The 11,673-nt window shown below is 38.1% G+C and overlaps 1 protein-coding gene across 7 annotated transcripts in view; it reads right to left on the bottom strand.

Moving 5' to 3' along the window:
• The window catches only part of Nrg1 (neuregulin 1), a 1,021,078-nt gene that overhangs the window by 1,009,072 nt on the left and 333 nt on the right, over positions 1-11,673 (bottom strand). The gene's annotated exons all lie outside the window — the stretch shown is intronic.

The following is an 11,673-nucleotide window of genomic DNA, read 5'->3' on the forward strand; positions in this document are numbered from 1 at the left end:
ATATATATATATATATATATATCTGAACAATAAAATGTTTAAAGACATTTATAACAATAACATATATGATACGGATGTACAAAGTCTAATTACTTTACAGAGCTTCAAATCCATTCATTGTCTCTGTTCACCTGCTAGGAATTGGTTTCCTTTCCTCCTGAGTTGCACAAAGGAAGCACAGTATTATACGCAGCTAATCATAAAATCACCAGCAAGTCTTGCTAACAGGAATAGGTGGATGATATTGGCACCTTAATCATTTTCATGAACTTTCAATGGTATTTTAAAAAGAAATATTACTGGGTACATAATGACAGTTATTTAGCAAGTTACTGGAAATAAAACTACCATAGCGTTAATAAACATGATTAAAAACAGTGGACAGATTACTTATCAATACGTTTAATACGCTAGGCAGGTTTAACCCAACTATTTTGCTTTTACAGGCAGCTTTATCGGCCATTTTTAATTTATCCCACTAAGAAAAAATGTGCATCATGAAACTCAATTAAGCCAGCAGTGATAAAGCCTGAGAGTATTTCTTCACAGTCCCTATATCAAAATGATTTATTAAACATGAAGCAGTAAAAGGCACCCTAACATTCCAGTCAAAGAAGCAGTACGTGTGGCCTGACCTTCTGCATTTCCAACAATATCAAACAAAACCACACATAGAGAGCACTGAACCTTAAAGATTCATTGCAAACTCAACCATAAAATGCTAAGTTGAACATAGGGAAGAGGATGTAGTTAATATGCTATTTATCTACAATAAACATAGACACCTTTTACAATCTGGTGTGCACGTATCAGGATCTTCACTACAATGAGGGAGCACAGCAAAGATTTGTCTACTTTTCAGAAGCTAATTATGCCATTAAAAATAAAATGACAATCACAAATTTGAATCCTGCCTTTTTCAACCAATTGGGTCTAAGGTGAGGTTCAGCTATGGCCCAACATTAGCATAATTATTAGAGAAAAGGAAGTAGTAGAACATCTTGGGTGCCGTCCATTCACTGAGCAGAAAAAACCAATTATATCTGAGCAAATCCTATTTGTCTCAGCAGTTAGGGTGCCCTAACTTGATATATTATGAGAAAGGAAGTATTTTCAAAAGATGAAGGCATAGTCCTTGCCATAAGTCAGTAGTTGTATTATAAATAGCATTTGCTGCTTTCTCTTGCTAAAAATAATTCTATATTTCTTAGACAAACTTCAAAAAATACAATTAAACAAAAAGAAAAATATCAATATCAATAATCCCAATAACCCAGAGAAAACACTCTTGACATTCTTCTACATGAATCTGTCGCTTCTCATTTCTCTTTCTGAACACGTGGGACAAAAGATGAAAGGCTCTGTGTGCCACTGGAAGGAGTTTGGATCCTGATGGCCACTCCAGCCCTTCATCTAAAGAGAGGGTCTTTTTTTTTCTGTTTTATAAAGGTGACTCTAGCAACAGTGGAGTAAGCATCCTATTGGGGAGGTTTCCACAACAAAAATAAAAGGCTGTTATTGTTCCAGTAAGACTGGGAATTTTTATAGAGACAATGGGGGTTGGGGTAAAGGGAAGAATCTGAGATTTGTTAAGAAAATAGAATCAATGGGATCTGGTTGCCAAACTGACATGGGGCAGAAGGAGAGGTTTCTGAGTTGGGGTGATAAAGGAACCATTAACACTATCTAATAGGAAGAATTAAATATATTTATATCAGCATCTACTACTCTATCTGGCACCCAACAAATGTTGATCAAGGAATCCCCTGGGACTCACAGTAGTGGTTATAATAACAGTCATGATAGTTTTGCTGTTATACAGATGTGCAGATGGACCGGCAGGGAAGATGAGATGGTGCTTAATTTTTAATGTAAAGTACTTGGAGGACATCAGGTAAACTGGTAAGTAGTTGGATATATGGGTCTAGACCTAGAAAGAAAAGTCAGAGGCTGAAATATATATTGAAGAGATATGATTTACAAAACAGCACCGATTCTTCAACAGTGTATGAACCTACCAGGGGCTCAGGAAGGCTGAACTGACAGAGAGAAAAAAGTAAACCTAGACCAGCTGAGCAATGCCTGGTTTGCCCCGGTGCTCTGAAAGCCACCAATGCCTCCACAGGAAGTAATTTTAAAAGTCGCATCAGATAAGTCCTCAGTTGCCAACTTGCTTTTGCATTGTTCTTTATACCCATGAAAAGGATTTTTTTTTTTTTTGCCCAAAACACAATAATTACAAGAAAGGAGGTCTCTTGGGCCAGGGATTTAGCTCAGTGGTTCTGCTGCCTGCCTCGCAAGCACAAGGTCCTGAGTTTGATCCCTGGTGCAGGCCTCATCCATTTCAGCAACAGCGTTAATCACTAGAAGCTAAAACAGTGCTGGTTTCATAGAATCCAAACAACTTCCTAAAAAAGTTTGAATTTTTTTCATTTTTTTTGCAACAAATGACTGGATTTTCTAGTTCTAGAACTTTAAAGTTGTAGAATAATATATTAATTAAGCCTGATCCTTTCAAAGACAAGCCTGTAGATGGAGAAGGCTTTGCGGAAAGATGGTACTGGGGAATACAAGAAGCTGTTAGTGTTTCATACAGCAATAGAGGTACAAGGATTTGGAGGAAAAAGTAGACATGTTTTCACTGAAGGTTTCTTCCCTTCCAGCTCTCCTTCTCTACTCTCAGATGGTCTACAGTTGTTTGACCAGTATTGTTCTCTACAGAACACCATTGAGATGAGAGCAGAGAAAGAGAAGAGTTCCAGGACAGGAGCAAAAGTGACATACATTTTGGTTCATTTCTGACAAAAGGATCAGATTCGGTTTGAATAAACCTCAAAGAGCATCTTAGTTCCACCTTCTCATTTTGTACATCAAGAAACTGGTAAATAAAGTCAGTTGTCCAAAACCACGCAGGCACTAAGTCACAAAGCTGGAACAGGAATGAATGCTTCTCATTGTGAAGTTAAGGCACTTTTCTCTTTGGAATAAGCTAAAGCATTAAGAATAGTGTGGATTGCTGGATGAAGCAAGATACCTACAGGGAAACATTTTTAAATGCATAAGTTGTAGGGCTAAGGTTGTATCTGAGTGGTACAGCACTTGCTTAGCTCACATGCTCAAGGCCCTGGATTTGATTCCCAGCTCTGCAAAAGCAGGAGGAAAAAAAGAACAGATGAAATGAGGAAAATATCTGTAATAGTATAGTACCATACATAAACTATACAGTAAAGAGGCACTCTGTGCTCAAAATCTACAGTATTTCTGGAAAATAATTACTTGATCATGGAAACAGTGGGATTGGAACTGTCCCTCAAAGGAAGGGCTGAATTTCCATGGGAAGAAATGAGGAGGAAGAGATGTGGCAGAAAAAAATATCCTCTGTGAAAACAGAAGAGTAAGGAAAGCACATGGCCTGTTCATAGACTAGATTACAATGTTTATGTAACTGACGAGAAAGGTAAGACTCGGACTGAGCAGAACCCTGAGTGTCAGGATCTGTAGTTAACCATGATGCATTCACTGTTTCTGAACAGACAGGCCTAGTAACAACAACAGTATTTAGAATTACTGAGACTTCAGTACAGTACTTACTATAAAGAGATTGGAGTAACAGACAGGAACACAGATAACTAAATTAAGAGAAAAACAGGTAAATAAATGATATAAATTAAAAGATTCTGATTCTGTTCTACATATGCTAATGTACCTTTCTGAAGTAAGCAGATAGCAGTATAAACAGAAGTATATTTTTGGATAGTGTGAAAGACTATTTTCTAGGTTTTCAAGGCTAAATGTATTCTTTAGAGCTTTCATTGTTTCTATTAAACTATTATCTGTTGTAATTCTGCTATTTGATGGCTTCAGATTTAGGCTTCTAAATGCTGTACGAATTAAATTGATTACAGGAACACTTCTGTTTTCTTAAAACTTTTGTTTCTTATTAATGACAGTGTAATTACACAAACTAACTTTCTTCAAAGAACAATATAAAAATGGATTGCTACCACTTGACATCCATGAAAATAGCTAGTACTGGAACAACAGAACATAACATGAGCAGGGAAAGATATGTAGAAACTGGAAACTTTTGCACCTCCCATGAAAACATAAAAGGATGCGGTAGCTATGGAAAATGGTATGGTAGTTCCTCAAAAATGTAAACAGGATTACCACCAATTCCACTTCTGGGTATACACCCAAAAGAGTAATAGCAAGAAGTCAAGCAGGTACAGTTGACTTTCAAGTTACAAGTGGCCTTACACACAAACAACTTGGGTCAATTGGGTTAATGGAAGACTCATCTGCCTCTTGTTAACTATAGTGTGAACCCAGGTAAACATCCAGATCTCAGCTGTATTGACTTACAGCCAACTTGAGTTACAACCAGTCCTCAGGAACCAATCAAGTTCGTCAGTCAAGGGTCTGCTGTATTTGAAAGCCCATGTTCATAGTAGCATTCTTCACAGCAGCCAAAAGATGAAAGTAACCCAAGCGTCTCCAATGATAGTCGAATAGATAAATAAAATGCCATGTACACATACAATGGAACACTGTTCAACTCTTAAAAAGAAAATTCTGACACACACTACAACATGGATTAAATGTGAAGACCATATTCAGTTTAATGAGCCATTCACAAAAGAATACTGCACAACTTCACTCATATGAGGTAGCAAGAGGAGCCATGTTTATAGAGATAGTAGAACAGTGGTTGCCTGGGTGAAGAGGAGAGGGCAATGTAGAGCTACGGTTTAATGGGCCCAGATTTGATGTGTGGGAAGTGAAAATGTTTTGTAGATGGCTTGTGGTAACAAATGCACAACAATGTGAAGACTTAATTCCACTGAACGCACATACATAAAAGTAGTTAAAATTGTAAATTCTATTTTTCCACAAATTAAAGAAGGAATTTCTCAACATAATAAGAACATATTACAAATGCTAGTATTTTTAGTAAAAGACCTACTCCAGTGAAAGAAGTTGCTAGTGCTGGTCAGAACAAGACAACCCATTTCTGCAAGAAGGAAAGAAGACAATGGAGGAAAGAAATACCCCAGAGGTACTATGGACTTGCAAAGAGAGAGAGTTTGGGCAATCTCAATGCTGCAGTATGGTGTGCTGATGACAAAACAATGAAAACCCATTCTTAGCCAGCCCTCTTCATAGTGGGAGTTATCAAAGGGGTCCTCCGGCCAGGATCACTTTCTGAAGGCAAAGCTTAACAACAAACGTGAAGAAAACAGCCATCCATTTCCTCCTCAGTAAACAGCTACCATATTCTATACAGACGCGCAGCTAGGATGTTCTCTGAAGCAGGGAAAAAATGCTGCTTCGTGGCAACACTCCATCTCCCATGATGCCTCCAGGACCAACCAAGACACTGAAGGAAAAGAACCTCATACTTCACCCAAGCCAAAATGCCACATGCGTCTCACCTGCAGTGTCACCAAGAGCTGACGTGACGTTAAAAATGAGAAAAGCAACCTGCCCCAAATCCTCTTTTTTACTACTTCTCAGGGACACACGCAGTACTTTTCCATCTTCATTTTTAATATCTTAACTAGATCAAGAGAGAAAATAACATTTCTGAATAATTAAATCAAGAACTCAAAATGATTTATGATGATGTGGGAATGGTCAGCTCAAAACAATGGTAAGGATTCGGTGACCATTCAAAAATCTCTTGTGTATGGCTATTTACAACAGGGACAATTTTCCCCTGCTGGAGTAGAAACGATAAGAAATAAATATTATCCAAAACTCATTGAAGAAGATGGGGTTTGGAGAAGTTCAATAACTTTTCTCTGAAGCCCAGAGGTCAAAGCAAAGGTGAGACTCTGGGAGGAAAGGGAGGCAGTGACGTCCTGGTAGGGGGTGGCTCCCTATGCTGCCTCCTGCTGGTTTCATCTCAGTAGTGAACTGAAGAGGGTGAGGGTTCCTTTCCTGACTTTAGCCCATTTCGGTGATTGCTGCTATAAAATCAGCGGAGCTCCTTCAGCCCATTGTCACTTAATTATTAGTATTTAATCTATATATAAAATCAAGCCATATCTGCCAGGCAGACAAAAAAGATAATTCAGTGAGTGGTGCAGCATCTATAATCACATGGCTTCAGTGAACCTCTCAGTGTGTTAGCTCCTTTGCTTTAATAGCAACTTCCAACTTAGAAGCAAACATTTAGGACGACAGTGTACTGGTGAGGGCTTTCTAAATCAAGCACAGCAAATAGGCTCCATGTCTTCTTAGTTTTCTCCCTCCACATAGAGGGCTACGAAGTGCACCCATAACCAAGACTCCAGTGCCCTCACCAGGAATATTCCCTTGTGCTTGACTCTGTTCTGCTCACGTATTCTGGCTCAGAAGAGGGGGAAAAATCTCTCCTCTAGGTTCTCTTAGCCCATTGTTAGCTCCTGAATCTGACTACTGGCTCCAGAATCATGCACCACTTTGAACTGTTTCCTTACAGTTCCCGCATTCCAGGGCAGACATCCAAATATGGAGCTTTGGGCTTTGTGTGGAAAGCCTCTGAACTAGCGATGCAATGCGGATTACCATCTGCATCCTCATGGGATGGACAAAGAGCCTCTCAGGAACAGCAAGACCTTCTGCATTCTCAGTCTTGTGTTCCGGATCTCTGTTTTCTAACATACAGCACTTGGACCTAAGCAACTGAATCCCAAGATGTCAAGAGAAAGCTAGTCAATGTGATGCTTAACAGCAGTCCTATCTCACAAGTAAGATCTTCTCATGGCCCCATCACTCACTTAAGGCTTCCTTTGTGGTGTCATGACAGGGAAATAGAGATGAAGGGAAAACACAGGAAGCCTGAGTGAACAGGTGCTGAGACACTGCCATATGCCGAACGTAGAGAAAATTTTTTTTCTTCAATTATTGTGAAAAATAAAGTATGTATTTTACTACATCCTTAATAAGGTTAATCAAGGTTAGGAAACAGTTTCCTAGGAAATAATTTTTCATATGGAAAAATATCCTAGTTCTCTAAAAGAAGATCAAACAATAATGTCAATTACCCCTTACTTATTTCTCTTGAGAGTTTCTGGATGGCTAGTCAATACATGGGGATTGTTTTTCTAAAAATTGGATCTTTCCCAAGCAGCAACTGAACCCATCTTTAGCTCTGAATTTCATCAAAATCTCTTATTTTATCTCCCTCAACCTGAATGGATCATTTGGGGATGGAAATCTAGGAAGCAAATCTTCAGAACCAGGTTTGCCTCAAGTGCCTTACAGCACTAAACAATTTAGGCAATATTGAAAACACAGCCTCTCGACTGGAGCAATCCCTCAATTCAGAAAGCGTCAGCTGTCTTCTATACATCCTCCAATGATTTGTGTAAGCTTTACATTTAAAAACAACACATCACTAAGGAATTAGTCAACTATTATAAAGGGACTGGTATTTTTGGTGATTATAGGGGTAAACTAGCTAAGTTATAGATTTTTTTTATGTTACTGTAATTTTGACGTAAATATTTATGACAATAGAGGAGCACAGAGCAAAGAGCATGCAAAAATGGAGGGCACTGAGAACTATCCACAGTGCCTATCTGTTCCTTAGAAATAAAAATGATAAGAATTAGTTTTCATTTTCTTATGAAAACTTTGACTAAGGTATGTTCCTTTTATGGGTAACAAATTGCTTGCCTCAAAAAAACTAATTGCATATTTCTTGTTTTCATTATTATTTATTTATATAAGGCTAACAAATACTCATTCCATAAGAGCTATGTAGAGAGATTACTTTTTCATATCATTTAAGCTCATTAAAAACAAACCATAAAAACTTAAGTTTTGCTAAGGGCTGATGAGCATTTAATCTCTGGACATCTGACCAGTTTATACATTGTCAATGAAATGTAACAAAAGGTTTTTAAATATGCTGTTTTTATAGTTAAGAAAAAATAAGGGAAGAAAATGAGTATTGAAGCAAAGGAGAATTCCTGAACAATGAATAGATTATACTTGACAAGGGCAATAACCTGCCCAGTCAGTCCTTTGCTCTCTTTTGCTGTAAATATCCAGGCCAGGAGAAGTACAGCGCATTGCTTTGATCCTCAGAGTTAGTTAAGCTTTCCCCCGTCTTAATGCATTAAAGACATATGGCAAAACTCTCCCTAGATTCAGAGGATTTACAGATCCCCCACAACTGATGAGAACTATCCCCCAGTGCTAATAAAATATTCTAACTCAAATATTTAAATTCACTCTTTCAAATATTTTATTAGAAAAACTTGTTTTCCCAAATGACTGATCTTGGTTTCATTTTAAATAAAAATATAAATAAGTACATACACAGTTTCTGTCCTCATCAGAAGTTAAATCTGGTATAGATTTTTGACAGCAAGATTTATATGATTTAAAGAGCAGTCACAAACACTTGGGAAATTAAATTTACATGTGTATGTATTTATGAAATACAATCACTCAAGCTGTATGTTTCTACTGCTACTTCCTTAATATAAAGCTAATATGAAGAATAATTTTCTTCAATGCTGACTAGAAAATCCCTGCAGCAGTTTTCTCATTTTTATAACACCATAAGGTCAGCATAGTTTATTAAACAGTGATTGAGGATATTACAAAAAGTGAATACCATTTATCATACTGGATAAACATGCTTATTTTATCAATATATCCATACATATTTATTCTGCTATCACATTATGTACAGAATATTTAGGTTGGCCTGGGCAGACATAATCAGTGTGCAAATCTCGCATGGCCCATTTGCATGGATGTTATTCAACATCCACGTTTTTATTGCTTCTTGTAAATCAGTTTCTGCCTACTGTAACAACAGTGCCTTCAAAACTAAAAGTATAGCACAAACAATGACTTATTTGAATAACTGAAATTTAATTGAAGAGCAAATTATTTTGCATCCTGATGAACACAAAACCTAGCAATATTTCTTGGGTGATTGAGTGAGCTAGAGAAAAACTAAAGACTGGGAAGAATTCAAACAACTGTAAGCAAGTGTAATTTACACAAACTTCAACTATATACCAGACAAGCTATGTAATCACATGTTGTCTTCTAAAACACACCAACAGTTTGTTTCAAAGGGTCCATTTTCATCGAGCTTCTTTTCACACGGACACTACTTAGTGGTATACATTGAGGGGGTGGTTCAGGGAAGCTCTCTACTAGCTCAGCCTTAAGGCTAATCTGTTTTGTGTGTAGTTTTCACACTAGTAAGAAATGTATAGGCAACAATTGCAGCTGAAAGCGCAAGACCTGGAAACAGTTCCTCTGGGTGTGATATCACAAAATGACTTTGCTACATCCCTTCTCCAGCCTAATATGGCTCCATCCTGCACACAACCCTCACACCCCAGGGGCAGCTTCATGTCCTTAGAGAAGCACCCTCTGCTCCATCACTCTCCCTGAAATCTTCTAACCAGAAGCACACAGCAGCAGCTCAACCAGAACAAATCAGCCCTTTTCTCTCTGTATATTTTTTCTAGTTGTCTGTGTTCTTTTGCCTGCTAGATTCTGAATGGCGTTGTTAACTGAGACCATACAACTGGGTGAATTCACAAGTTTTCCTGCTTACACATACATACACACACACACACACACACACAATTTTTACAGCCCATATTCTGACCTTGGATTGACTGAAAATAGCTTATACTATTTATTTTTTTAATCCTCCAATATTGCAATGACTACCATGTGGGTAAAAATGCAAGAGAAACTTTCAGCATGACTTCACCAAGTCCTTGGCTAAATCATTATTTCAGGTTTCATATAAAATTCTACTCTAAGTTACATAACACAAAAATTACCAAACTCAATAATTACACAAGCCCAAAGCAGTAACTTCATGATTTCTTAGCCTACTCAATTATATGTGGGGGGTTCCGGTTCATTAGAAACCTCACTTTTTAAAAAAAATATGATTTACAACTGCATATTTCCTTTGACAAATAAAAAAGGCAAGACTACCTACCCTTAGTAAAGGTTTTTTTTTTCCCTTTAGAAACACAAAATACAATATTAATCCACACAACACAGACTTTTCCATGTCCAAACACCCCCTGGATTTTTATAGGAATTTTATCCCTTAAATCTGACATTTGTTTCCAGTTAAAAGGTGTAACTAACACTACTGCTAATGTATTAATGTACCCTCATCTTAGGCATCACTACTAACTACAATCCCCTTACTTTATATTAAGTTCTCACAAGTATAGCAAATGATTTGAAACTCATAAGGTTTGGGATAAAGTCAAAATCCTTCTTGAGTTACATATAAAGAAACCGCAAGAAAATTGGGCCACGGTTTAAACGCTCTGTTTCAGATTCTCTAACAGAATAACATCAAGCTCAGTACATGGTATTGAGCGTTTGCGTTCCCTAATATGACAGCTCCCAGCAGAGCATTTCCCATGTTTTACAGTGACATCTATCAGCCAGTCTCAGGGAATCCCAGCGTCACTCAGCTGTCTTCAGCACCACGCTGAACAGTTTCCGTCCACAGAGTGGTGCAATTTTAACAGGTCTCTGGCACTGGGAAGTACAATGTAACATAAGGGAACGATGAGTGAACACTGCATTTTCCTATCATTAAACCAAATCCTTATATATTAATTAACCGCAGGACACCAGCACCACAAATGCCAACCAGAAATTTAAATAATTGGCCAACATCGAATGCAAATTTAAAGAAACTGACACACTTTGCATCACAGGCAGACAGCATAGAATAATGCTGAGTTTTGTGCAAATTCAATTAATCCAATATTCTACTAGACAGATACTGTACATGAAGACCAAGGAAAAAAGCTATTATGCATATTGGAATTTGTGATATGTAATCACGCTAATTTATAGTTTCAGAAGGATCCCTGCTATGTGTTAGTGATTATATGGTAATCAGGAAATTATACAGATATTTAGACCCTAGAAATTATTTTATGAATGGCATCAACACAAGCTACCTTAGAAATATAAGTAGATCATTAGGTAATTTGTCAAACCTGGTCTCATACGCCAGACCTGGGGAGAATACTTTTCAGAGTTATAACTAGAAAATCTCTGGAAAATCGATTGCTAAACTTCTCTTCTGAAATTATCCTTCAGGGCCTACACGAGAAGATCCATAATTATGTTCATCTGCTCTGATTCAGGGAAGTGTCAAAATATACTCCAAACCAAAAATACTGTGAAAACCGAAACCCTTGAGACTAATTTTGCCTGAGAGTCACTTGCCACTCGTCACACACACACACATCCGTAAGGTACAGACGCCCCGATCAGTCCGACATTACTTCACCACAAAGTCGGCCACATCTGTAGAGGGATTTCAGCGCACTTGTCTGGCTGTCAGCAGACACCAGCAATCCCTGACCATATGTACCATCTGCAGACTCACGACTCCAAAGTAGAGGGAAGGTGTTAAAATCCTGAGGAAAAACCCCACACTGGGGACCCATAATTGGTGGCTCTAACCAAAGCCAAGTTCCATGACCCACACACAGGAAAGCAGCAGGCACATTTTCAGTCTACTTGGTGAACCCAACCCCAAAGGATTAAAAAGTTTCAGGCAGGCCCAAAGGAGGACCAAACTTGAACTTCGCCAACCGGTACGCCCAGGACACAGGCAGGAGGAGAAGACGCTGCCTGTGGAACCTGCGATCCCTGCCC

This window comes from Fukomys damarensis, unplaced genomic scaffold (genome assembly GCF_012274545.1).
Source record: "Fukomys damarensis isolate Sample0158 unplaced genomic scaffold, DMR_v1.0_HiC HiC_scaffold_18, whole genome shotgun sequence".
Lineage (NCBI taxonomy): Eukaryota > Metazoa > Chordata > Mammalia > Rodentia > Bathyergidae > Fukomys > Fukomys damarensis.